Source organism: Triticum urartu, chromosome 7 (genome assembly GCF_003073215.2).
Source record: "Triticum urartu cultivar G1812 chromosome 7, Tu2.1, whole genome shotgun sequence".
NCBI lineage: Eukaryota > Viridiplantae > Streptophyta > Magnoliopsida > Poales > Poaceae > Triticum > Triticum urartu.
The window spans coordinates 8929672-8955453 of NC_053028.1; the positions used below are offsets into that span (position 1 = coordinate 8929672).

Sequence of the window (25782 nt, forward strand, 5' to 3'; positions counted from 1 at the left end):
TGCATGGCACATGATAAGCTAGTCAAATTGTAAAAGACGAACATTACACGTTGAAGAAGCAGTAGTCATGCTTAACTACGAAAAAAGACTTGTCGTCGTTGCGTACCATTTCAACATCGAAGGTATCATCGATGTTAATACTGAAGCGCCGACTGTCTACCAGGTGAGGCCTGTCGCACAGACCCCGGTCGTCGCCGCAGTAGACGCACTCCGGGATCCTATCGTCGTCGTCAGACATTTCCTATGTTCATAATTAAAAGATTAAACTTCTAAAATTCAATATATGTACTACAAAAACTAAATTAGATCATTATTATTCATCACAGGATGACTATCGGTCTGTCGAGTCTTTTCTTGAAAACTCTCAGCTCACGTGGTGTATATATTCGACCGTCGGTGATGGTCGCTCCTCTCCCTTCGTCCCCGAGTGCATTACACCAAAATATCTAGCACACGGAACGAAGGAGAAGCGGCCCCCACGAAAACAATCTGGATTCTTCGTCCACTCATATATGGTGGAGACTCTCCCTCAATGATTGCTCGCTGACATTTGCGTCCGTCAGTGATGGTCGTTCTTCTCTTCCTTCCCGTGCATTACCAAAAGGTCTATCACGAGCAAGAAGAGGCAGAACGACCCCCACGACAACAGTCGGCATTCTTCTTCTCTCGTATATGGTGGAGTCCCGACAGACTTAAAGTCAACCCAAAATGTCATTTAATTATGTTTCTATAAAATCCGGGCCACTCGATATTCCCTACATATTCTAGCACAAGTCATGCCAAAATTCACGGAAAAAATCCGGCATGACCTTTGCTAAAAAGGACATATATCGAGCACCTGAAATTTGCCGGAATGGAAATTAATCAACACTCTGGCAAAACATAGGCCACTCTGAGGAGTTCCCCGCAAACATAGGCCACTTGGGCAAGCACTTGTAGCACACAACACTACATATCACATGTCTAAATCTCCATCATATTTGAATGATCTACATTGAAAATTTTCTATTCCATGAAAATTGTCACAACTACTCTTCTACTACTCTACTACATCTATCAAAACATCTACATCATCTCGACATGGGGATTTGGCTGGTCTAACCTCGAGGTTGGAGGAGGTCGGTGACGGGGACGACGGCAGGATGATGCAGGGTCCTTGATTTTTGCAAAAAAATATATAGACAAAAACATTATTATCCTCATTTTAGGGTTTAGTGAAACCCTAAACCCTAGAAAAATGCCTTGATTTTTTTACCTACTGTCTATTTCTTGAACCATAGAAACCATTACTAATTTTTTCTATTATATTATATCAAATAACCTAAATCAATACTAATTTTCAAAGGTATTTGGTTTTTTTGACCCTACATTACTAAAAAGAATCTATTCTATTCAAATAATCTACAATATTGAAAATTTTCTATCCTATTCAAATAAGCTACAATACTAATTATCTTATAACCCCTACATTTACTAAAAGGTTACATTCTAAATTCTATCGTATTTGAAAAACATAAAAAAAACCCTACATTCTGCAAGAACAGAGGGAGGAGAGAAAGAGAGGAGGGAGGATGGTGCCTGGAGGAGGAGGGAGGGAGGGAGGGAGGAGAGAGAGGAGGAGGGCAGCCGGCCGAGGAAGGGAGGAGGGAGGAGAGAGGAGAGAGTAGGAGGAGGGAGGAGGGAGGCGGCTTACCAGCGAGGAAGGAGGCGGCGACGGCGGCGGAAATGCGGGGGAGGAGGGCGGGCTCGGGCCGGGAGGCGGCCGGAGCAGTGCGGGGGCAGGCCGCCGACGAGGGTAGGAGAGAGAGTGGAGATGGAGAGTGAGGAGGGGAGACTGAGAGGTTAGGCGCGGAGGATTATGATAACCTAGGCTTAGCAGTAGCGGGTTTTTAGGTCCAACGCTACTACTAAAGTCAATAGCTGTATTGCAGGCCCAAGCCAGACGCACTGCTAAGTGGTGATGGGCACATGGGCCTGAGCTGGCCATAACTACTAACCACCTACTAGTAGCGCTCAAAACTGACGCTACTACTAATTAACAGCAGGGCCTCTTTTTAGCACGCGCTATTGGTAAGATTCTGTATATAAGGTTTTCCCTAGTAGTAGAGGGCTGTGGTAGGGCCTTGGATGCGTTGTTGTCCTCTCCTTCCTCTTTCATCCATGGCAACGGTCTGAGACAGATGTTAGATCTGTTGCTGGGCGGCCGGAATTTCGGCATCGTCCATGGTTGACTAGGCGCGGTTGGCTTATTTCAGACCTGGACAACTTGGTGGTGAGGATCTAGATCCAGTTGACCAGGTGGTGGTTGCTGTAGACTTTGCTAGTTGCCGGAGTATTTTTGTACGTGTGTTTCCTGTACGCATTCTATCAATATAGAGTCTGGATGTGTGTTTATAATGTTTGTATCTTCTTGATATTTCAGTTTGAACCAATAAAATACACCCTTTGACTAAAATAATGTTCGAAGTAAACAGTCAATACAAAATGTTGAGAAACTGGAACACTCTTCCAATCCGCGCATCAATTTCGACACGCTAGTACCAATGCATCGGACAAGTGAATACATCAGATCCGCACATCACTTTCTCATCCTAGACTAGATCACAGTGCACTCAGAGGAATCAACTCTTTTTCAACATGGCATCAGCATCTGCGGACACACTCCTACTTTTAGCGAAATTGCTATGTCGAACGACAACTGATGACCAACGACTTGACTAGGCGAGCTCCGGCCATTTTATATATGAAGTGCTCGACTCGTCACTCCCCACGTCACCAAATTTCCGACAAAAATAATGTCGATGAGCACCCGTCCCTTCCACCTTCTACTCATCGGCGTCCACCTACTCCTACTGGCTTGCAAATCAAGCTCGCAGCCCACCTCCGGCGCGAGGAAACCCACGCCAGCTTGTGACGTTAGACCCCGTCACCAACCCCGGCCACTGCGCAACTGGACCGGCGTGGTCTGCGGTGGTGGACACGCTGAGTCCGTGACAGGGATATCCTTGCAGAGAACCTTATGCCTAACTCCAACGCACGACCTCAAATGTTCCGATCGCGTATGTTTGAGGATAAGTGGACACAAACCGCAGCCCAACGCGCGGGAGCAAACTTACGAACGTTCGTTTTTGTCCGCCGCCGACACATTTTCAGCATAAATTTGGGTTGTGTTTGCGTCGAAATAGACAACATGCGGACGGGCGGGACATGCGCCCTTGTCCTATCCTGACGCGCCCGTCGGGGACACAACGCGCCCACTTTCCTGAATGGCAGCATGATCGTGCCGGCCACCCCCGTCCAACTGGCCGTCGTCGACCTCAACGTCACGCCTGGGTACAATGGCGCTGGCTAGTCGTCTGATAGGATGCAAAGGAAGCAGTCCTAGTCGATTCTGACGGCAACCATCCCGGCGCCATAACCTGTTCGACGAAATGCCAATACCAACGCCGATGGTCGACCACCACGACTACAATGCGTTTTTGGAGAACGTCGTCTTCGAGGGCCGTGGCCAGGCCTTCACCCAACCAGCCAAGGCCAAGCCTTCGATTCGGACGAGAGCCAAAGCCAAGACGGCTGCGACCAAGATGGTGCCGACCACTATGTTGTCCACGAAGAAGAAGAGGCCGATGACCATTGAAAATCATGGCATGAAGATGAGGACATGTATTGCGAGAAGAGGAAGAAGAGGTCGACATTATAGAGGAGCCATTGTTTATCGATGAGCTCACCCGAAGAGCTGACGCACAAATGAGGAAGCAAAGCCTTTGCACGGGAGCATACAGCAAAGAAGAGGACACGTGATTTGCTAGAGTTGGATGGAGATACGCCAAGATCCCAAGACTGGTGCCGAGCAAAAACGGTCGGGTTTTTGGATGAGAGTTCATACAACGTTTCATGAATGGAGAAAGTTTGCGCCCTGCAATTTTCCAAGCAATCGAGGCATCAAATCAAATCCAAAAGAGATGGGGGTTCATTCAACAAGAATGCAACAAGTATTGTGCCGCTCTTGAGAGCGTTGAAGCCCATCCCGTGAGTGGCCTAGGCGTGGGCGACTCGGTATGACTTCTCCTATTTCACTGCTATGACATATTCATGTGTTGTTGCATCTTGTGTCCTTCGCTATTAAATTTGCGGCCTTCTCTTTGATTGTGTAGGCATTCTAATCTTTGTAAGCCTTCAAGGCCCGGCATAAGAACAAGCCATTCACTCTCGCCCATGGTTGGTCACTCATTAAAGATTATACCAAGTTCAAAGATCAATATGCCGCTCTAAAGGAGAAATGAGGGCCAGCGATTGTGGCTGGGAATGGAGATGTGTTGAAGAGGCCGACAGGCAAGACCAACTCGAAGGTTGACGAGAAGCGTGATGTAGCATCTATCGCCTTGCAAAAACTTTGCACGACATGATGACTCAAAAGGAAGTGAGTGAAGAGAGGAAGTGCCAAGGAAAGAAGGAGCAAACGGAGATATACATGGAGCTCCAAATGAAGAAGCTTGACATGGAGTAGGCCGCTCAGAAGAGGAAGCTTGACATGGAGTAGGCCGCTAATAAGAGGAAGTTCGACATGGAGGAGGCCATCCAAATGAAGAAGCTCGCGATCTAGGCCACCAATGCCAACACCAAGGCAAAAGAGGTGGCGCTAATAATCATGAGCGTAGACTTGCCCAACATGTCACCAAAGAGAAGAAGTTGGTTCGTGAGCCTGCAAAAGGAGATGTTTGACCGAGACGACGTGAACTAGGGAGGAATCAGCCGTGCACTATGGCTGTTCTTTTTGAACGCTGGCAAGTGTGCCAGCCGCCGGCTTTGTTGCCGGCAAGAAAACTTGAGGCTTGTTCATTTTCAAGGCTGGCAAGTGTGCGGGCAGCTAACTTTGTAGCCGGCGTGAAAACTCGGGCAGGGGAAGGGGGGAGGGGGAGGGCTGATCATTCTGTAGGCTGGCCGCTGGCACTCTGGCCGGCATGAACTAGGGTCGTTGGCATGAACTATGACCGCGGTGTTTAATTTCATTTGCAAAAAAATTCAGGCGGCTAGACGAGATGCGTCGCGTGTTGGGTGCACGACCGGCGCATCCAAGAAAACGGCCGAACTCCGCCTCATTGCCCTACCGAAACGGACAAAATACCAACAAAACGGACATCCGATTGGGATCGTAAGTTGGAGTTGGCCTTACCGGCAAGGTACCGGAGTCTCTGTGCAACCTGTTGAGCCACACAAATGGAACCATTGTTCTCAAATATATTAGCCGGTAAACACAAATGGAACCACACAAACTTGTTGTTGCCTACAATATGACATGATTGATCCCATCATCATAGCCACGGAGAAAAGAAAGTGAGAAAGAGGATGAAAAGGAGAAAAGTACTAACATCATGCTAAGTTTCATTAGAAGACTAATATATGAATGGAAATGGTTAATCTCACAAATGAATTTTTGACAGTAGTCATCAACCCGTGCGACTGCACGGGCCAGAAATATAAAAACCATATTTATACTCAAGAAATGTTTTAGAAAATTTGTTTTGCTCACTGATTTTGGCAACCGAAAATATGAAAAAATGTGACATAGTACTGAAAAAAAATTAGTTACATGTAGTATTCCTTTCCACGTATGGCAACTAAATCTTCCTTCACTATATTATTCTAATTACACTCTATTTATTAGTTAAAGTGGGGAATAGTAACTGTATTATTTCTTTAATTTATATGTGTACTAAATTAGGAGACTTATGGCTGAGCCGGTAGAAAACCAAGACATAGGAATATGCACACTTTACAACATACACTTCCACGTGTAATTTATTTGTAGGAACACAATAACCCATGTTAATGTTTTCGAATTCTAGAAGTTAAGGGTTCTGTCGATAGGCACTGGCACTTTCTTGTTTTTCATGAAAATATTGATGGATCTGTCCCTGAAAAGAAAAGAAAAAAGATTAAACATTTATCATCTACCGAAGTTCTTGATGTAAAAAAATTATAGACACCAGAGGAACTCATTACTGCCTTTAATCGAACTATCTAAACACCAAGCTATGAATTTGTAACTTGTTAGTCAATTAGACACATTATATGTGTGACAACCTAGAAATATTGTAGTCTGGTATCCTTTTAATATATAGCTGAACAAAATGTCTGACATTGAAATTATATCAAGAAGAAAATCCTGACCAGACAAAGAATTATAAAAAATTATACAAATTAATTCCCTTCATATTTTGTTATCCTATCACATGCCCAATGAATAGGATTTAGAGCTTCCTTTTATAGTTCTTGTACATCATGAATCTCCTTGCACTATTACTTTTAACAGGGATTCAGGGCTTGAGAGGAAAACGACCAGGAGAGCCGGAGCTAGACTTTCAGACATGATTGATTGGATCGTATATATGCTAAATCAAACATTTTTAGAAATAACTCATGTTGAGGCAGCGACCATATGGAGGAGTCCACCGAGATTTTAACCGGAAGAATATGTTACTGATGGAGTCCTTTTTTCTTTTTGACAAACAATTAGCCATATCATAGTTCTTAACCGGGACTTCCCTTCTTTCTTTTTCTTTTTTTATTGACAATCCTGGGGGAGTTTTTAACGGGGACTTTCCTTCTTTCTTTTCTTTTTTATTGAAAATCCCAGGGGCTTTCTTTCTTAATGGGAACGGGAGAAGGCTTTCCTTCTTAATTACGTGAGAATTTCCTTGTTTTTTTTCCTTTTTACATGATAATTTCCTCGTTTTTTTTCTTGCGCGGGGATTTCCTTGTTTTTTTAGTGATATTTTTTCTAACGGACGTGATAATCGGCGGTACACAAGTTTTTTACATCCTGATCTTAAATTTTACGTGAGACGATCTAACTGATTAACTGATTTTTGTTTTTTATAGGTGTATTAATTAGTTCTTATGGGGTGGATTAATGAGATGTCATGAATTTTCTAAGGCTGGTCGTAATGGTAGTATCATAGGTAGTATCATGCATGCCAACTAGGCAATTTTGATGAGGTGTCATAACATTAAATGAAGAAAGAGAGGGTGTAGTATCATATCATGATACCGTATCATATTAAATGCTAAGCTACCTTGTGTCATGCATGGCAATAAATAGAGTACTACATGATACTAATATATGATACTATGCATTAGGGAGGTAGTATCATATACTAGTATCATATGCATGATACTAGTATATGATACTCCCCATTACAACCAGCCTAGCGGGAGCTTCCCTTCTTAATTTGTGGGAACGGGTGGGGACTTACCTTGTTTTTGTTAATTGTAGAGGCTTACCTTATATTTTCCTACCTGAGGTTTACTTTTATTTTGTACGTCAGGATTTCCTTGTTTGTTACTTCGTATGTCAGGCTTGGACGTGTCAGATGGGTTTTTCTATAGGACTTTGTTTCTTACGTGAGGTTTCCCTTTTGTTCTGTACGTGAGGTTTTCCAAGATTTTTTCAACTAATGTTAGACTTAGACGTGTTAGGTGCATTTTTTCTAAAGGACGGCATCATCTACGTTACATAACTTTTTCTTTTATCTTGATCATAAATTTTACAATCTAATGGTTTAATTAATTTTGATGATGTGGATTAATGAGAGGTCAAGAAAGATGCCTCCAATTAGTAAATATACTAGTCGTCAACCCATGCTATACTGCACGGGCAAGAACCTTTTGAACATTTAAAGTATTATACACAATTTTTTCCAATAATTATTTACTTTAGATCTCATACAAATTCAATGTACAAAATAATTAAAATTATTTTTCACTTATTTTCAGAGCATATGAAATATTATATTTCCATACACCCGTTACTTAAGACATAGTGGATCATCATATATCGTCAATTTTTTTGTATTATTCATGTGACACCATTATGCATATTTAATGGTCCCTAAATTTACCAATGACTAAATGTATATGGAGATGCCTTGTGTTTTAAACATCATTATACATATCTTATGTATTATTTCACTCTCTACCACTTACTATTAGCCTAGCTACCCCATGCTTCTGCATGCAAACATGTGATTGAAATATTTTTCCAAAACATGCCTGACCAACAACCAATCTCTCAGCAGCAGTGGCGGAGACAGGGGGGACGAGCAGGGGCCTCCCCCCCCCCCTATCGATCGACAATTCCTATGGCTGCTACGAGTAATTAGCGCTGGATCAAGCGAATACAGGTAGTGTGGCCCCCCTTAAGTCAAACCATGGTGAAAACTGAGAGTATAAAATCTGAAAAAAAGGCCCATAAGAAAGCCCATTCATGGCCATGACCTCCGTTCCCAGTACACTCCTGGCTTTATTTTACCCCCAGCATGATTAACGTATGCGATTATATCTTGTAAAAAAAACTTGAGGCAATTAGAGCTGGCGGCGGCCGCTGCCTAATCAGGCGCCAGCAGCACCGCGATTGGGACATCCTGGAGCCTAGACTCTTTCAATATTCTAGCGGTCCAGCGCCAAGGTTAGCATGATTGAGTACTACCCCTCTCAACTCTCATCGTGTACGTGTTGAAATTGCACATCAATTTTAGTTATTTTGATGGCGAGGTCAATGATTCTAATTCATTTTTAATTTCATTTGATTATTTGATTTCTGATGTGATCATGAAGAGCAAATCGCAGCCAAACATCATAAAGATAAATTTGATTTGATTTTTAAATATACCAATCCTAGTCCAATGGAATATGACTTGCTTTGAAATCACGCGAGGATATACATTCATTGGAAATTACTAGCAATTAGGTTATCTTCGGGTGAAATTATTAACTTTTTTATCTTATTGGTAATTGTAGGAAAAACTAAACTAATACGTACAAATGTACTTGTGTTTTGCATTGAAACGACACATTATTATGGTACTTATGTTTCGCGTTGCACTTTTTTTTCCAACTTGGCTCGGCCCCCCCTATACCCAAATCCTGGCTCCGCCCCTGCTCAGCAGTAAGTAACGCCAATCATTCTCATCCACGTCCATGTGTGCACTATTTGTGTATTACACATGCACGCACACGCGGACACACACATATCCCTTTCCAACTCGTTGCCGCACCCACCAGTCAAGTGCTCATCAGTTCAACATGTTGATCAGCTGCGCGTCTCACTATGGGTTGCGTCTTAGTTCAAGTGTATCCTTGTACTTCTAAATTTTTAGAAATTTTTTGAACTTCCTCAAGTCGTTCGTAAACTCCTGCAAGCATTCTATGTCTTTTTAATAATTCACTACATTTCTGGTTTTCTGATCAGATTTTCTACTTGGACTGTAATGTTCCAGAATTCATCATGTATTTTTAAAATTTGAATACTAAAATTTGGAAGTCTGCTTGGGGATTTTTAAATTAGCACGTATATTTTTAGAAGCTCACTTTTGTTTTGTCTAAGAATTCACTTAATTATTGATGACCGCTATCAAGTTATTCGACATTTTTTTAAACTGATCCTTTGACATCCCAATTGAGCTACCGGGAAAAGTAATAATGATGATTTTGTTAGGCCATCAATGATAGCCTGCATCCTAGTCCATTTATTTTTTCTAGAATACCATATCCTAGTCCTTATGAATATGAACTTATACCCTGTGTCGAAACTTCTGAAATTAGTCGGTTTCTCGTGCACTTGCGCGGTAGAAATTTTGGATTTTTAAAATACAATCTAGGATTTTCTTATTAGATATATTTTTGACATACATTTAAATTTTTTCTATGCTAATATATTTCTTTTTTCAGAAAACACAATGTGTGTGTCACGTACAAATTTCAGAATATATAATTAAACGCAATTTCTAGATGGGATTAGTGTAATACACGCATATATGTGTTGTGATTGTGGGCGCAGTGATTTCTGAATGAGAAAAATAATTGCATGTACCTAGGTTTACGCACAGTACACTTAGGTTGGCCATAGTGGGGGTAACATAAGTAGTATCATGTACTTGGGACTCGCAAATATGCTTATGTGGCAGGCAATTAAAGAAGAGAGAGATGGTTAAAGTAACATAGGTAGATACCGTAACATAATAAATATGGTGCTACTATGTGTCATGCATGGCAATAAATGAGACCACCTATGATACTAATCCATGATACTATGCACTATAGAGGTAGTAACATAGACTAGTAACATATGCATGTTACTAGTCTAAGTTACTCCCCACTATGACCAGCCTTAGGGCAATGATGTATGTGTATTGCTAGCACGTTTCCAAAAAAAATCCTTTCAATTGTTAGCTCATTTCAGTTTGCACGTTTCCTTTCTCTTTTTTTAAGGAATTGTACGCTTCCTTTTTTTTACACCAGACGTTTCCTTCCATGTGTAATATATACGAACTCTTGGGCCAGTTGGATGTCACGTACAGAGTTCCAGACATGAGGGGATAGCACATTCCCTTTTTTATTTTTGACATCCCATGTTCCTTCCAAGTGTAATGCCTATGGACTCTTAGGGCAATCGGGGTCTGACTATCTCGTTTTATAACATACACGAGATTAAGATCTAACGTTATTTATAAATACTTTTAAGGATTAACGTGGAGGCTCGTACGGTCGTTATTTATAAATACTTTTAAGGATTAACGTGGAGGCTCGTATGGTGCTTTCAATTAGTAAATATATATACCATGACGGCGTGCGTTGCCGCGCCCGTCTATTTTGACAATAGAATGATAGTGATATTTCTAAATTAAAGGGTGGTACAAAGCATGAAAGTAAAATTTATATGAACTAATATATAGTTGTTCGCATACAAGTGCATTTGCATGAGCCATATATGTCCAATAAAGTGACTAAGGTCGTAGTGTGATCTAGTTTTGATGATCTAATGTCTTCTCGGGATACGAGGGCATCCTGTATTATTTCATCAAAAGACAAGTACTCCCTCCGTAAACTTTTATAAGACGTTATAGATCTTCTCGGGATACGAGGGCATCCTGTATTATTTCATCAAAAGACAAGTACCCCCTCCGTAAACTTTTATAAGACGTTATATATCACTAATTTAGTGATCTAAACCATCTTATAAAAGCATACAGAGGTAGTATTTAGCAATTTGGATTTTCCAGAAGATACTGTATACATATATCCACAAAGAGATCGAATAGATGTGTAGGATGTGAATGTTTACCGGGCAGATACCTTAATTGAACAACACCTTCTTTGTAAGAAATCTATTGCGTGAGCTGCTCGCACTCATTCCCTGCAAATAACTTTGTAAGAGAGAACTGTGTGCATTTTCTTTGTATATGCCACTTCCTAATAATTATTTGGCTGCTACTCCCTAGTACCCAAAAAGTTGGCATGTACACTTGTCCCCAACATGTTTCATGCACAATTAGGGATAACAAGGCTCCAAGAATCCTCCAAACCAACAGACCAGAACCAGACCAAAGCACTTGTATTAAATCTGACAAAAAATGGATGAATGTGCTCGTGGGAATAATTATAATAGTAACACATGCATATATGGAAATTTCATGAACTTAATAAGGTAAAAAATTAAGGTACATACTCTGGAATCTCGAATGTTATGTCGGCAAAACAACCCATAATACATCTTTGTTTAGAAATGGGTTTTGTTTAGTAAGAGGACACCCACCAGTTTTTTTTTGACATAGACACCATTGTAAAGCCATATAGAGTGGATTATCACAAGACATGTTCGGTGATATGGTGGATGCATATATTCCCCTTATATAGATAGTGATCATGATCTCAGTATTTAGGTCAGGTCAAACATGCGAAACATTAACCTATTTCCCCTCATGACACATGTGTTTAATAATCTCCAGACTTGATGCTGCAACTACAGAGGGAAAGCAAATAGGACTGACAAACATACGTAATAGCAAGCCTGGGCATCTGATGGTGTAACTCTAATATAATATTATAGGTGCTCTTGCTTTTCAACTTCCTGTGTGTAGGAGCAAGATAACAAGAAATAATATAAACTCTTGTATGCAACAAGATGGCTTAATTAGCAGTGGCGGAGACAGGGGGGACGAGCAGGGGCCTGGCCCCCCCTATCGATCGACAATTCCTTTGGTTGCTACGAGTAATTAGCGCTGGATCAAGCGAATACAGGTAGTGTGGCCCCCCTTAAGTCAAACCACGGTGAAAACTGAGAGTATAAAATCTGAAAAAAAAGGCCCATAAGAAAGCCCATTCATGGCCATGACCTCCGTTCCCAGTACACTCCTGGCTTTATTTTACCCCCGGCACGATTAACGTATGCGATTATATCTTGTAAAAAAAACTTGAGGCAATTAGAGCTGGCGGCGGCCGCTGCCTAATCAGGCGCGAGCAGCACCGCGATTGGGACATCCTGGAGCCTAGACTCTTTCAATATTCTAGCGGTCCAGCGCCAAGGTTAGCATGATTGAGTACTACCCCTCTCAACTCTCATCGTGTACGTGTTGAAATTGCACGTCAATTTTAGTTATTTTGATGGCGAGGTCAATGATTCTAATTCATTTTTAATTTCATTTGATTGTTTAATTTCTGATGTGATCATGAAGAGCAAATCGCAGCCAAACATCATAAAGATAAATTTGATTTGATTTTTAAATATACCAATCCTAGTCCAATGGAATATGACTTGCTTTGAAATCACGCGAGGATATACATTCATTGGAAATTACTAGCAATTAGGTTATCTTCGGGTGAAATTATTAAATTTTTTATCTTATTGGTAATTGTAGGAAAAACTAAACTAATACGTACAAGTGTACTTGTGTTTTGCATTGAAACGACACATTATTATGGTACTTATGTTTCGCGTTGCACTTTTTTTTCCAACTTGGCTCGGCCCCCCCTATACCCAAATCCTGGCTCCGCCCCTGTTAATTAGCAATCAAGAACCGGGGAAATAAATCTGACAGGTACTTGAGGTTCTTGATATAAGCAACTGAATTTTGGATGCTCTAGCCAAGATGACTCTCAGATGGAAATTGGACCAGAAGTTGTGTACACACTTTGTTACTCGTGCTCCTAGATGTTGTTCTGCAATAGCATGTCCAAGAACAACAGACACAATCCCTTCTGAGTTCTGATCACTATGCCTTACAATAAAACAACGTAGGGACAACTTGGAGCGTCAAGACACCGGGGGCGGCTCACCAAGAGTCCGCCACAGCAAAACTGGCTGCCGCCGCTTCCTCATTCTTCTCTTGTGATCAGAAATTTTGCACACACTTTATTACTCGTGGTCCTGTGATCAGAAATTATGCACACACTTTGTTACTCGTGGTCCTAAAAAAACTATACACACTACAAAGGGGAGGGGCATAGAAACTGCATATCTACAAGAAAAATCACCTTCATTCCCGCAAAAAAAGAAAAGAAAAATCACCTTCAGACTGCCACATAGCTGCTCTAGGATGTATCCCCAAGGAGACATTGCAACAATCGACCGGGAGAGGGTTTATATAGGACCAGTAGGGAGGCGAGGGGACTGCAGTGGAATACCATTAATCTTATTGGCGACCAGGGAGTAAAGCACCTTCATTGCCATAGTGCCATTAATGGGTTGTAGCAACGGAAATTTAACTTCAACACATCAATTTGAGGGAGCACTTCAATCGCCCGCCCAAGCTTCTGCGGGACGACTCCGCTCGCTCTAGTAGTATCTTCTTTCTTCCTTTCCTTTTCCTACGGGGCCGGCGGAGAGAGAGAAGCCAATCAGGCCCAATTCAATGAGCGAAGCCCAAAAATGTTAACGGAGCAGCGGCCCACCCATTTACTGCTTCGTGGTTACTGAAGGAAGCAAGCACGGGTGCGACTTGGCAGAAATCACACAGCCAAAAACGCATAGATATGAAGATCCAATGGCCAAAAATGCAAATGGCTTGAGAAGGCTGGAAAGGTGCGCAGTTATAATATATTTAAATATATATATATATAACATAATAAAGATATAAGATATATATAACATAATAAAGATATAAGATATATATATATAAGCTAATAACAATTTTTGCGGGTATTTTTTACATAATCACTGAATATTCATATTATGAACATAAACACAAACTAGCCCGTGTGCAGGCTGACAGCGCAACACAAATAGACCTACGTACGAAGAACATGAATCTAGTAGTGCTATGACACTTGCAACTATAACAAGTCTCTAAAGTTGAAAACATATAGACTTCACTAATCAAGATTACTACTACTAACAACCCTTTATTGACAAGTGTGAATGAACTGGTATATATGGGCTCCGCGACGACCGGCGACCGATGACCGGGCCACTAGGGGAGCTCGTGCCTTTTCACGCGGATATTAGCCCAGCTAGCTCTGCTCCACTCGTCACCGAAGCTCAGTAGCTAGTAAGAGCCAGTGGCAGAGACAGGGGGACGAGCAGGGGCCTGGCCCCCCTATTGATCGACAATTCCTTTGGCTGCTACGAGTAATTAGCGCTGGATCAAGCGAATACAGGTAGTGTGGCCCCCCTTAAGTCAAACCACGGTGAAAACTGAGAGTATAAAATCTGAAAAAAAGGCCCATAAGAAAGCCCATTCTTCATGGCCATGACCTCCGTTCCCAGTACACTCCTGGCTTTATTTTACCCCCAGCATGATTAACGTATGCGATTATACCTTGTAAAAAAACTTGAGGCAATTAGAGCTGGCGGCGGCCGCTGCCTAATCAGGCGCGAGCAGCACCGCGATTGGGACATCCTGGAGCCTAGACTCTTTCAATATTCTAGCGGTCCAGCGCCAAGGTTAGCATGATTGAGTACTACCCCTCTCAACTCTCATCGTGTACGTGTTGAAATTGCACGTCAATTTTAGTTATTTTGATGGCGAGGTCAATGATTCTAATTCATTTTTAATTTCATTTGATTGTTTAATTTCTGATGTGATCATGAAGAGCAAATCGCAGCCAAACATCATAAAGATAAATTTGATTTGATTTTTAAATATACCAATCCTAGTCCAATGGAATATGACTTGCTTTGAAATCACGCGAGGATATACATTCATTGGAAATTACTAGCAATTAGGTTATCTTCGGGTGAAATTATTAACTTTTTTATCTTATTGGTAATTGTAGGAAAAACTAAACTAATACGTACAAATGTACTTGTGTTTTGCATTGAAACGACCATTATTATGGTACTTATGTTTCGCGTTGCACTTTTTTTTCCAACTTGGCTCGGCCCCCCTATACCCAAATCCTGGCTCCCACCCCTGGTAAGAGCAACTCTAGCTGACCCCGCAAAATCATGACCCGCATAAGTGTTTTACGGAATGAGGAAAACGGATTATAATGGTTGATTTTAACTGCGGCCAAACATAATCCAAATAATCAATCCGTAAGAAAGAATATTCTCTAAATATATCATCTTCTTCCTCACGCCCTTTCCATCTCGACCTTCGTCCTCTCGGCGTGTGCACGTCCTGCCTCCGCAACCATCTCCTCGTGCTCGCCAGTGAGCGCGACTGGCCGGGGCCAACAGCAGTGTCGATTGCAGCAACAGACGACCGCAGCGCCCGGGCGGAGGCCAAGGCCGCTGGGGCAGCGCGAGCTGCGGCCGAACTCCCCCATTCGCTAGCTACACGCGCATCCATTGAGCTGCTAGGTAGCTAGCTAGCTAGCTGATCCATTTGAATCAATTCTAGCTAGCTAGCTCCTCCAACGCGGCCGGCGCGGCCGACGGCCGGCGGGCTGGGCGGATGCCGGCGGGCGCGGCAGTGAGGGCCGGCGTTGCGGCTGGGGCGTGCGCCGGCGGCCGGGGACGGACAGGCGGGAGCGAGCCATGAAGTTTCAGCTGGCAGTTAGATTCCCGCCAACGGTTTTTCACGTATACAGGTCGTCCTTGGATCGTCTTCGAAATCCGTATTTTCACCGGTTTGGCCGGAATGTTTGCGGTGCCCCTTAAATTTTTTACGGGTTAGGGTGGTTTACGGGTTCTATTCTGGTCTTTTTTTACCTAAAACTGTAAACTGACGGTTAGTTTGCAGTTTCATGTGTTTTGCGGTGACTGCTAGAGTTGCTCTAACAAAGTACAGACAAAGATAATGGCGAGCAGCTATCCCTTCCACCTTCTACTATTCCTGGGTCTCCTCCTGCTGGCTGTGGGCGACAAATCGAGCTCGCAGTCCACCTCCGGCGACCAAGCCACCCTCCTAGCTATCAAGAAAAGTGGGGAAACCCACGCCAGCTTGTGTCGTGGGACCCGGTTGCCGACGCCGATGGCCGACCACTGCAACTGGACTGGCGTGGTCTGCGGCCGCAGCGAACGCGTGGTGACGGGGATATCCTTGCTGAAGCTGAACATCGCCGGTAAGGTACCGGAGTCTCTGTGCGACTGTGTTTTGATTTTCGGTTTGCCATTTTTTTCGGCCCTGAACGAAATGGCTGAATTTCGGTCATTTCAAAAATTACGGCAAAATTTCGGACGAAATTATAAAATCAAAATTTGAATTTTCAGACAAAATTTGGCCGAAATTTGGCCGAAATTCGGCCGAAATTTGACCAAACATTCACAGAAATTTGAAATCAAGCTAAGCAAAAGCATAGCAGCCCAACAACCATCAGGAGTAATCATATGATGTTTAGCAAATTAGCTCTAGGGATTAAAATAAGAGCGTCAGTCCAATATGACCCTCACGCACATTAGTTCTAAACTTACAGTCCACAACCATCACATCATAGTTCAAAGTTTAAATACTTCAGTACAACCAACTCTAGGAATTTAAAGGATTTCACATAGAAACAGCTCCAAAAGACAACCATCAAATCATCACAACGAACAACAACTCCAAAAGAAATCCATGAAAGCATGGACGGGGAGGTCTTGTTCCATTGAAAAAGCTCCAGCTTCCATGCTCCAAGCCTCCAACTAGCATCATGCTCCAAGCTCCAGCTAGGTACCATTTAAAAGACAAATACAAGTGATAAGTAGCATTTAGAACAACACTACTACATCATAAGTAGCAACTAGAATAGCACTACTAAGAGATAAGTAGCAATTAGAACAGCACTAGTATGTGAGTGCTAGCAATTGGAACAGCACTAGTAGGTGATAAGTAGCAATTACAACAGCCATACAAGAAGATAAGTAGAAATTACAACAGTACTACACGATAATTGACAAGTAGCAATTAGAACATCAGTATTGATCATTACACAGTGAGCATACACATTAGAGCACCAGAATAAGAAAGCAATGTACATCAAGCTATTTAAAGATCAACCGCTTCAAACATATGCATCAAGCTAAGTAATCATCATGAAGAAGAAACACCGAAAAGAAGAGACTTACCAAATCTACGAGTAGAGGCTGTTGACTTCCTTGGTCTTCTTCCTAACAAGTCGTCCAGATCTACGAGTCTCCAAATTGCCAATGCTTGCTTGTGTCTCCTTTTCAACTTGTACTTGTGTCTCTTCTTCCACTTGCATTTGTGTTTCTTGCTGATCTTGTTGATCATCCTCATCATCCTCACTCACCCCATCATCATCCTCACTCTCATTATCAACATATTCATTCTCATTGTCGTCATCCTCACTGTCAGTTTCGACATACTCATTCTCCTCATCATGATTCCTCTTTCTTTTCTTCTTATTAGCCTTTGTACCAACATAAGAATCCTTCCTGCTTGAGTTGAGGCGCCTTATTTTCTCAAAAACAGCACTGGCCGCATCGGCTCCATCCAAAATTGGATCCTCTTCATCCTCATTCAGCCACTCCATTATTGGATTTGTCTCATCGAACATTGTTGTATCTATCAGCAGTGCACTTGGATCAACCTCTTTATCTATATCTCTCTCTTTCTCTTGATCTTCTTCAGCTCGTATCTTCAAGGTTTGGATAGTAAACCAAGTAAATTATATGACATGCAAGGACAATACAAGGTACAAAGTAAATTTGAGTTGGTTTATACCTTTAGGTTGTAGCGGACAGAAACTAGCTTGTGGAGCTTGTCATATAAAAGGCGATTTCTTGGCTTTGTGTGCACCAAAGCAAAGGCGCTCCAGTTCCTCTCACACCCACTAGATGAGACACATTGTGAGCAAATTCTCATTGCGCACTTCTGCAATGCAGGAACATCCCCTCCAAATTGAAACCACCACTGGGCTGCAAGATATCACCAATGAAATTTTCAGAATTACACAAAACAAAAGGAAATGGAAATTCTAAAACCAAAAGACCACGACTTACTTGGCTCCATTCTCGCCGCAGCTTCTTGTGCTAATCTGGTCCCAAACCTTCCTTGGCACTCCCTAAACTTACTAACTTCATCAATGGCTGAAAGAGCACTCTTTGGATCTAATATCTTCGCTATCGCATCTGTTAGTGCAGTAGCATAATTTGTATGGTTGCAAAGGTTGAGGCTATAATGTGTATATGGATCAAGGACGGCAGCTGCAACCATAAACGTATCTTCTTCCATTGCATCTATCCTCTTGCACACCTTGCGCATGAAACTAAGGTACAACCTTGATGTAGGGCCTAGATGTGCTTCCATCCGTTGTATAGCGAGCATCATACTTTTTTTGAAGCTAGAAAGAGTGCATTGTTTCTGCGTATCAGCATACCTCATGGCCTTATAAAGTGGCCTTAACGAACCTAGTACCCACTCTAGTGCATTCCACCAAACATTACTAGACAAACATTCTTCAAAAAACACGTATCCAGGCTCATAGCTCCACTGACACTCCTTCCAATCCTGAGAAACCATCCACTCCCTAAATTTATCTTTCTTCAAATGGTAACTCTCAAGGAACATGAAGACAGTCCCAAACCGGGTGGCATTTGGTCTAATTAGTTCACCACCTATGTTCTTCTTCATGTTATCATGTAGATTATTGTGCTTATGCAAGAACCTACAGATTGTCTTGGCACTCTTGACTATCACATCAACCTCAGGAAACTTGGCTATATCTTTTAACATAAGATTGACGGTGTGAGCAGCACACGGTTGCCAAACAATATGAGAGTACTTTGGTTCTTCTATAAGGGTTTTGCAAGCTTTTTTATAATTGGACCCATTATCGGTTACGATTTGAACTATATGTTCATGGCCTATCTCTTCTACAACCTTCTCAATCTCTCTATAGATAAAGTCTGCAAAATTATGTAAGATGCATATACCTAGTTAGAAAAAATCAAGTATTTTAAGAACATAAAACAATTCTAGGACAGATCGAAGTATTCAAGAAGCATGTATTGTAAGAACATATGTAAAATGCATATATACCTACTTAGAACAAAGCATTAGGAACATAAAACAATTCTAGGACAGATCCAAGTATTCAAGAAAAGTATTGTAAGAACATATGTATATACCTAACTAGAACAAAGCAAATATTTTCATGAACATAAGACAATTCTAGGACAAACCCAAGTATTCAAGAAGAAAGTAAAACGCGAAGAAGAGGAGGAAGTAACCTGAATTCTGAGTCTGACCGGATGCATCAATAGTATTAAGGAAGAACATTCGTCTATTGCAATACACCATGAAGTTTATGAGACACATTCCTGTTGGACCAGTCCAAGAGTCACACATAAGAGTCACACCAAAGTTTTTCCAATCTTGTTTGAATTTTTGAAGAAACGAAGTTGCTTCATCATAGTTTGCATCCAAATATTTTCTATCAATCTCCTTCGCGGTTGGTATAGGAGTAGGTCCTAATTGTTGAGTGATCTTCAAAGCAGCTCGGAAGTATGGACAGTCAGCTTTACGTCCAGCAATATCATTGGCATGAAAAAACTTGGACCAAGCTAGGCCAAGTGCATCTCTCGAATTAGGATCCAAAGCACTACTGATCTTGGGCTGCATAGATACTTTGTTGCTGCATAATTGCTTGTCAAAATATGCGGTGATACTCTTTTTGCCAACATCAACTCGCACATCACCCACATTCCCCTTGCCAATCCTCCTATCAACTCTCCGGGAGACATTCGGGTCACGCAATGCCTCTCGAATATTCATCTGAATTTCTTCTTCTTCATCATCTATTATGTTAATCACCCTTCCTTGTTGATACAGCCCTTCCATAATATTTCTTTCAATTCTCAGCCTTCTATTTTGTTTCTCTCTTTTCTTCCTCTTCGATTCATCCCGGCACTCTCTCATTGCATCTCTCACATTTCTTGGCACATTTGGGCAGCTCCTCACGTTACCTACAATCCAACCAAGGTGCTCCTTGGCACGGGTTGCACCTCCACCTTTGTGCTTTAGGCCACAGTACATACAATGAAAACCCCCAGAATACGGCCATGTATGGTTCCAAGGATCATATAAGTTATTATCTTTAATTCCTGCATTGCAAAGTTACAAACAACATCACTTTAATTGAACCTAACAATATTCCATTTGCATCGTGTGAACAAGCAAAGCATAGTAATCTGGCAACATACCAAGCAAATACTCTAGAAATGTGCACCAATAAGATCAAGATATATGCCTTACTATATAGAAATATGAAAGAGAGATCCAAATACTCTAAACTGTGATCATCCTCATCTCACTACATGGACAACGCAGTGTACTGTTATTTACAATTTACAAACAAATACCAAATAGTTTCATGGAAGTACTGAATTAAGTGAGATCTCTATGCCATCTTTTTTTATTTGAACCAAGTTAGAGCTCTATAAGAAGCACATGCAATCTCATAGCTCATATCAAGTTAGTATATTACCTTTCCAAGAGCTTTGAGAACCACTTGCACTTGCATCATGGTTGCCGCTGCCATTCCTATTTGCAGTTCCATTACCTGAAAATCAAGTGACAAAAGGACACCGGTCAGTTATCAAGAGTAGGTAACTAAGGAAGCAACCCTTGCTTACTAGGGTGTCCTCATATTAATGATAAAGAAAAAACAGTACAACCCAATGCTCTAGTTCACATACTAAGGAATAAGTAATTTATATACAACTCGATGCTCTAGTTTGCCAAACAGACAAGTCATATACTGTACCCAATGATGCTTAGTTCTAGAACCACCACTTAATGGTACCACTGACCATTGAAATTAATCATCGGTCAACATCTACTTTTCTGTGCAAATAACTCAAGTGTGAAGTCTGATAGAAATTAGCACAAGAGGCAGCCTTTACAGGAAATCGACGGCATGGCGCAGCTCAAAAACATTAGAGCACAGAAGGCCTACCGTGCAAATAAGAAGTTCCAACAACATCATTAACATAATAATCCGATCAATAATATCATTAACATAACAATCCGATCGACAACACATTATTACGTACAATTGCATATTCTCAACAACACAGTTTACGGGGGAGTCACTCGCAACATCCATCATACATAACAACTCAAGTTCAGCAGCAATTCATGGGCAAGCGCAGCTGAACCCAAGGCCTGTTCGGGTAACACGCGCGGAAGGAAACATAACAGCAGCTAGTGCGGTGTGCTTCTGCCTCGGCCAGCAGCAATTTTATCCAAGTCGGTGGCTTCAAGGAGCAGTCCCCTTGTCCATGGAACAATTATATATTTTAGGATGTTCATAACAAAGTTTGTAACCCACTTTCTGTTGGACCAAAAGAAATATTACCAGATCTAGAGCATCCTTGGTGACTACAAGATGCATGTATAATTCAGATTAATAATGCCACTACTGTGTTCAACTCATCAAGACTCGATTTTTCTTACCCCGGTATGATATATGCATTTGCCAAGCCATTTACCAGGGACCTATCCTAAATCTAAAGCAGCACAAGTAGACACAGATTATAACCAAGAAACAAATCCACATCGATCTGAAATTGCTGAAGAACTGAAACAGCATACACGTACTTGGACGAGACAAATTGCTGAAGACTGAAACTGCATACACGTACTGAAACTGCATCAAGAACATATGTACCTTCCCAGTCAAGCGGACGCCCTCCATGCTGCTGCCGCTGCTCCGTGCTACTGCCTCCGTTGAACTGGTCGGCTTGCGCTCCATCAGCTCTGTTGCCGCAGCCGCCAAGCACCATGCTGCAGTCTTGGAGAAGCAAAGGACAGGAAGTGGATGGGGTGGAGGCGAGGAGATGTGGAGGACGGCCAGAGAAGCGAGCGCCTTGGCCGGAGATGTGGAGGAGGGCAAGGAGATGTGGCCTGTGCGCGGCGGCGGCGCCGCACACAAGAAGAGGGACAGGGAACGAGTGATTCTAGGGTTAGGCCGTTTGGGTTTCGTGGTTTTGTCTCAGCGGAAGCTAACTAGAAGGCTCTCGAAGCTGGGCCGGGCAAAAAAAAATTCAAACTGGGCCGAATTATTCGGCCGATAGGCCCATATATCGGGCCCTAGCGAGACGGCCGAAATTCGGCCGAAAATCATTTTTTTCGGCCGAAAATCAAAACGCAGCTGTGCAACCTGCCGAGCCTTAGCCACCTCGACCTCTCATACAACAACCTCACCGGCGAGTTTCCCGGCGCCTCGCTCTACGAATGCTCTCAGCTCCGCTTCCTCGACCTCTCCAACAACGCCTTCCACGGGGTACTTCCGGATGACATCTGCCGCCTGTCACCGGCCATGGAGCACCTCAACCTGTCGACAAATTTCTTCGGTGGCACCGTGCCGGCCGCGGTGGCCGGGCTTCCGGCGCTGAGGTTGCTGCTTCTTGACACCAACCAGTTCACCGGAGCGTACCCAGCGGCCGAGATAAGCAAGCTTGCTGGGCTCGAGCAGCTCACGCTTGTCTCGAACCAGTTCGCGCCTGCGCCGATGGAGTTCGCCAAGCTGACCAACCTGTACTACATCTGGATGTCCAATATGAGCATGACCGGCCAGATCCCGAAGGCCTACTCGAGCTTAGCGAACCTCCAGCTGATCGCGGTGAATAATAATAACCTCACCGGCCAGATCCCAGCATTGGTGTGGCAACACAAAAAGCTCGAGTACGTGTACCTGTACAACAATGGACCCACCGGTGAACTGCCACGCAAAATCACGTCGGTGAATTTGATAGAGCTTGATGTGTCATCGAACCAGCTCACGGGACGGGAGAAGTACCGGAAGACTTCAGTGGCCTCAAGTACCTGAGCTTACTGTTTCTGTACATCAACGAGCTCACCGGCACCATTCCAGCAAGCATAGCGATGCTCCCCAATCTCAGGGACATCAGGCTATGGGCCAATAGCTCCTGTGCGACGTTTTTGATGTGAATTGGAAAGGAGTGCGACGTTGTTGAAATAAATGGTTGTGATGCGACACATTTGAGCGTGTAAATAGCCCAGGGCCACATGGGGTGTTAAATGTGGTTAAATTGGTCGTCAACCAAGCCCCCCCCCCATTTTTGTTAGGACATGTGGGTCCAACTTAATTGTTCCTCAAAACAGCTGACCGTGCCCTGCCGCCCGACCATGTTGGGCCCGCCACTCTGCCCCCCTTCTTCTCCGGTGGCGGCGGATCTTGCGTTCTCGGTGGCGGCGGCGGAGCCCTCGTTCTCAACGGCGGTGGAGCCTTCGTCCTCAGAAAATGGTGAGTGAATTCGAACCCTAGTCGCCCTCCCGTTCCTCTCTCGGGCCCGTAGATCTCAGCTTGTTTCCTCTTTTTTCGCTTGTTGAATCGATAGGTTGTGAGGGGAGCCCGTGGGCATACTGAGATGGAGCCGCCAGATTCAACTTCGAATAGGTAATGCGCCTCTCTCCGATCCAATTTTGCATGCAATTAGGGCATCGTCTGCTCTTTCTCAGGGGCTCACACCGTCCGCCACTGACAGAGGGGATGCTGCCGCTCGGACCTTCGAATCGACTGTCAATTTCTTTCCATCGAAGGCAAAATTAGTTGATGGTAGCATACAGAACATTGAGAGAGACACAATTGTTAAATGGGAGGTTGAGTCTACAGAGATTGATCCACATGTTCTACGGAACATGGGAGAGACGGCAGTGAAGAAATGGGTGGAAAAAATTGGGGAGAATATTGTTTGGGGTCCAGAGCAAGAAGTATCACTGTTGCGGTTTGATGATTGGAAAGGAGAGTATGTGAGAATAGAAGATGGTGAACAGATTGTTGAAGAAATCGGTCGGCAAAACGGCTGGACAAGCAAACGGGCTAATTTTTTTGCTGAATTCGTTGATCTGAACATTTTTTCGAAGGTTGGATATGTGCCATCACAATTGGCTGCGCAGATGGTAGATGATGATTGGGCTACACAGAGGCCATTGATTTCCATGTGTACTGAACTTACAGTAATAGCCGAAGAGGGACAGGTGACTGGAACTGAAACTGAAACTACAACAACTGTTGATTGGAATGTAGTTGAATTAGATGAGCCTACTGATTTGGTCATTGCACCAATGCCTGACATTGAGATGGCCAAACTTTTTGGCATTCCAGTCGATGACAGAGATAAGTAGGAGAGGGGCGAATCTAGTTTCCCTGATAATGCTAATGAAGAAGTAGATGGACAGTTGATGGAACAAGCTGCAAATGAAGTAGATGATGCATATGATGATGAGCTGGCGCATGTGTATGACAAAGAAAACCCTGTCATTGAAGTAGGCAAGTTGTTCCCAAGCATGAAGAAGTTTAGGATGTGTTTCAAGACTTATGCAGTGAAACATGAGTTTGATGCCAAGACTATTTGCACTGATAGAAAGAAGTTTTATGCGGGTGCAAAGGATTTGGTGGTAGTGTGAAGCCTTGCAAGTGGTACATATCTTCTAGACTGCAACCTAATGGAAGTACTATCAGGGTTAACCAAATCCCCAATCAACATACTTGTATTACAAGTTCACAGAGAGTATCAACCATGACATCACAACTTTCGGTTGTAGAAAAGATCACCCCAATTTTAGCCAAAACACCAAACACTACTGCCAAGAAACTCAAAGTAGACTTGGAAAAGATGTACCCCATTAAACTGAAATATACCACAGTGTGGAAGGAAAAACAAAGGGCAATGAAAAATTTATATGGTGATTGGGCAAATACATTTAGGATGCTTTACAACTTCAAAGCAGAGGTGGAATAGAGGTCACCTGCCAGTGTTGTGGAGATAGATACAGAGGTATCAACCGAAGGTGAAGTCAAGTTCTCCAAGTTTTTTATGGCTTTGAAGCCTTGCATTGATGGGTTCAAAGCAGGGTGCTGTCCATATTTGAGCATAGACTCATCATTTTTGACAGGCATGTGGAATGGTCAGTTGGCAGCATGCAATGCTCTAGATGGACAGAACTGGATGTTTCCTATTGCTGTTGGCTTGTTTCAGTCAGAAACAGAGGCTTCATGGACATGGTTCATGATCCAGTTGAAAAGATGCCTAGGGCCAGTGTCACCTTTGGCTATACACACAGATGCATGTAAGGGGCTTGAAAATTCAGTGAAAATTGTTTTCCCACATGCTGAGCAGAGGGAGTGCTTCGGTCATTTGTGGGTGAATTTGATCAAAAAAAATAGAGGAGAAGAATTTGGGCGCATGTGGCCAGCAGCAAGATTTTACACTAGAGAGATACAAAAATATCATCTTGATAAGATAATGGCAGCATGTGATGAGTTTGGTCCATGGCTGAACACCTACCATTCTTTGTTTTGTTACAGGTCAGCATTCAACACTGCCATCAAGTGTGACCACATCAACAACAATTTGGCAGAGTTTCAACAACAAGGTGAAGGAGTTAAAAGATTTGCCTATGCATGACATGGTTGACCAAATCAGGATCATGCTCATGCGGTTGTGGGAATTGAGAATAAGGATAGGTGATTGTCTGCAAGGTGACAAGCTTCCAGCAGTGGTACAACAGGTGGTCAATAGGACCAGATGTCTTTCACATTTGTTTGTTGAAAATTCTTCACCTTGGGGTGCTGAAGTTAGAGATAACAAAA

General features: G+C 42.8%; 1 pseudogene; it reads left to right on the plus strand.

Moving 5' to 3' along the window:
- Positions 1-3449: 3449 nt before the first annotated feature.
- LOC125518075 overlaps positions 3450-25782 on the plus strand; it is a 36354-nt pseudogene continuing 14021 nt past the window's right edge.